This window comes from Abrus precatorius, unplaced genomic scaffold, assembly GCF_003935025.1.
Source record: "Abrus precatorius isolate BTA unplaced genomic scaffold, Abrus_2018 Scaffold3, whole genome shotgun sequence".
NCBI classification, from domain to species: domain Eukaryota; kingdom Viridiplantae; phylum Streptophyta; class Magnoliopsida; order Fabales; family Fabaceae; genus Abrus; species Abrus precatorius.
In genome coordinates, this window is record NW_020874373.1 from 11,656,608 (window position 1) to 11,660,916 (window position 4,309).

Consider the following 4,309-nt stretch of genomic DNA (forward strand, 5'->3'; position numbering starts at 1 on the left):
AAATTCTTCTCTCTCAAATTTAAAAATTTTAAATTTTGAACCTATTTACCCTTTTTTTAATTTTTATTATTTTTTAGGTCCAAAATTTTTGTTATTTTTTTATTTAACTCAACATACATTTTCTTATTTATTATTATTATTATTATTATTATTATTTTTAGTAGTACTAATTGTTATTATCATTGTTATAGGGGTTTTTATTATTTTTATTTTTATTTTTTTTATGTTAGCCTAACTTAATTAAAAATATTTGACTTTCTCATTTTTATTTATTTGTTATTTATCTTAAAGTAACTCTCTAAATTTTATTTGATTTAGAATAATTATAATAAAAAGTTATTAAAATTGATTAAGCACAATTATTTCATTTTATATTATTTTGTGTTTTTATTTGTAAAATTTATCTCATTCTAACATTAAAAATAAATTCTTTCTAATTTTTTTGTGTCTTAATTATTATGTTAGTTATTTATTTTTTAAGATTATTATCTTTTATTTTATTTATTATATATTTGTAGAATATTGATGTGATTTAACTTTAGATTTGTGGTTTATTTCCTCTTATATCATGAATTGGGTAATTATCTTAATAATCAACCAAGAGGCGTTTTTCTCTTTAATTACTAATATACTAATTGATTAATTTAAATTAAATATATTTTATTAATACAATAATTTATAATGTTAATGTGTAGCGACTCTAACTTTATGCGTTATAAATTATTAAAATCTATGTATACCAATGTTAACTTAGGCTTTACATGACATTAATATATTAAAAAGTTTATCCGATTTTTAAAATTAGTCAGTTATTATTATTATTACTATTATTATTATTATTATTATTATTTATTAAAATCTATCATCTGAAATATTTTATTAATGTGGCGATTTATAGTGTTCTTGTATAACGTCTCTACTTTTATACTCTTTAAATCGTTAAGACTTTTGTGTACCAATGTTACCTTTGGTTCTATGCAATATAAATTTGTCAAATGTAGTTATAATCTTTTTATTAATTAACTATTTTTTTAATCAATTTAAATATATTTACTCCTTTCATTAAATGAAATTAATTTCATATTTTAATTTTTCTTAAGTCATATTTCAAATTTTGATAAATTAAATTACTAATCATTTCTTCATTTTGTTTTACAAATCTTTGTAACATTGACGTGTAATTTACATTGCCTTCGATTGTCTAAAAATTATAAGAGATTTATGTATAATTTAAGCTATCTTAAATTCTCTCTCAACATTAATCATAAGTTAAATATAAATATAAATATTTTATTTACAAATAAAAATTACTCTTTAACAATTTGCAATATAGTTGTGTGATCTTTCTTCACATTCTATATTGTTTCTCATAGGATACATGTATAACCGTGTTATCTTGTATCCTAAATATTATATCTTATAAAATAATTTTAATCTCAAAAATAAATTTTCTTTTACTAATCTTTATCAACCAAAGAACCGACATCTCAAGTCAAAATTATTTTCAAAATTATTTTTCTTTTTAAGATATCAATTAACATTTCAATAAATAATTTTTTTCTTCTAAAATAAAAATAAAAATAATTATTGTTTAGGAGTTAAATAAATATTTTTTAAAATTAAAATAAATTTGCACAATTAATTTAAGATAACTATTTTTGAAACGGACATTGTAGGGTGCTAATACCTTCCCTACACATAAATGACTCTCGAACCAGTATTTTGTTTCAAAGATCATATTATTTTAAAAGTTTTTCCAAAATTTTCTTAAAATAAACTTTAGTGGCGACTCCTCTAATATTCAGAAAATATTTTTTATTCTTAAAATGTATTTTTTTTAATACGTTTTTGCTGTACTGTTGCATTTGCCGATTGCGACAGATGGCGACTTCACTGGAGACTGTTTTAGAGAGTCAAACATTTGATAATTAATTGTAAAAATTTGTGTAGTTTTATATCTATTTGTTCAGCCCCTTTTCCTTTTCTTAAGTATTTGAATTAATTGTATTATGTTATTCGTGTATTTATTTTGTGTATGTATTTTGTAACCTTGTTATATATACTTTTTTTGATATTTTATATTGACCCTAAGTTAGATGACTATTGATAATTTTTGTGGTATTTTTTTGAAGCTTTTATTTTTGTTGAGTTGATAAAGTTTGTATGCTCCGTCACAACTATCACTTACACATTCATCACAGTTTGAGCAGAACCCTTTACCAAAGTCTAAGTATGCTTAGGATTAGAGGAGCTATGTAGTAGTGTTATTTTGGATGTACGTCTTATTTGACTATCGTGAAAATTCTAACTAGAGTTTGATCTTTTCTTGATATATCATATCTAGAAGACTCCCTACTGTTGTGGTCAACATCTGGATTGAATTTTAACTCTAGTGAATTTTTTGGATTGTAAGCCACCTTTGATGATTTTTTACACGTAAAAGAAAGTCGTAGATATTTAGATTAGACCTTTAGGTGACCCTAAATAGGACACAAAGGGAGTTTTTTTTTTCCTTATCCACTCTTAGAAATTGTGAATTATTAGCACCTTAAAGTTTTCAAAAAAAGAAAAGAAAAGAAAAGAAAAGTAGGATGTTAATACTTTTCTTACGCGTAAACGACTCTTGATCTTATTTTTGGTTTCAAAGATTATATTATTTTAAAAATTTTTTTTAAAGATTTTCTTAAAATAAATTTTAGTGGCAATTCTTCTAATATTTTAAAAATAATTTTTATTCTTAAAATATATTTTTCTTAACACGTTTTTGCTATACCGTTGCAACCGTCCAAGAAGTGTAATAAACTACTACCAATCAAAATAACAAAACTAATTGAAAACTAATAACAAGCAATTTTAACCAACTTTATTCCTAACATGATCATTACTTTCAAGAGGTTGAATTAGATTTATGTATTTTTTTAATTTCTTTATGTATTCTAAAATAGCTTGACTACTTGTGAACTCGATAGTTAAATTGACAAATTAGTGGACAAGTAATATAAATGCACAAATGTTGATGAACGAGTGAGGTAATCAGAGACTAAAAGTAAAGAATGAAGTCAAGAATAAATAGAGAATATGAGTAAATAGAAAATGAAATATTTTATTAAAATAAAATAAGCGACACTTTAAATGTCTTATTTTTATAAAAATTCAAAATATATCTTTTTTTTATATAAAAAACATAATCATGTAAGGTTGGTCAATTTGTAATTTTCACATAAGTTGCCCAACTCTAGTGTGATTTGTGTTTGAAATATGCCGTATACACACTTCATGCGGGAGGTGTAATGGGCTATGTTTGCTAAAATATAACATGTTTTTATTGGAGTTCACGGAGAGTAAGAAGAAGAGCAAATTTTTTTAACAAAATTAATGTTTTTTATAAAAAAAATCATTTGAAACACTTTTACATGTTAAAAAATTAAAATAAGAAAAAATATTAAATGAGCAAACTAAAATAAAATAAAGATTCAAGAGATTAATATATTAATTTTGACTTTTTTTATTAAAAGTGAAAGAATTAATTTTTTAACATTAAAATAAGAAAATATTGACTGTAGAAAAACTTATTCTTTATTTATTTTTTAAATAATGTTCTTACGGCAAACAAGATCCTTGAAATAAACATGGACAAATTATTATTACTATATCTGGCATCGTCGCATCTCTCTTTCACTACAAAATAGAATAAAAGTTAACGCGTGTCCTATTTTTCTTAAGTAATGAATGTACTTGTTAAAGACACGATCACGATATAGTTATATGTAGATTATAGTTTTTAAATATCCAAGAAAAGCCACGGGATTAATTAAAAAGAGAAAAGCGATAACGATACTCTAGAGGAGATGAACCAGCAGTGCCACTGGTCCTCATTATCATTAACCCACAGTGGATTGTACTGTGGTTCTTTTACAAGAACATGACCCGAATGACCCAAAATGCCCGGCAAGAATCACGACTTTGACAACCCCATTTTGTAAAAGATCTTTTAAAGGAACGAGAGAGATAATGGCAAGGGACCAATCCATGCCACTATTCACTTCACGTCAGTCATCACTGCAAATTGCTTCTATAATGTAATTGGCTTTTCTTTCCTTTGACTTTCCACAGAGTGTGGGTCTTGGTATGTTGAGCCTGCATATATACAAGTCCTGCACAAGTGCAGCTTTCCAAAGTTAAAAGCTATTCACCCCAAAAAGTTACAAGGTCTTTGAGAGGGTAGACCTATCGATTGTAGTCGTGATACTTAGTTCCAAATCCTTAGGTTTAAATTAATCAGTTAATTTGTATCTCGTATTTTGTATGG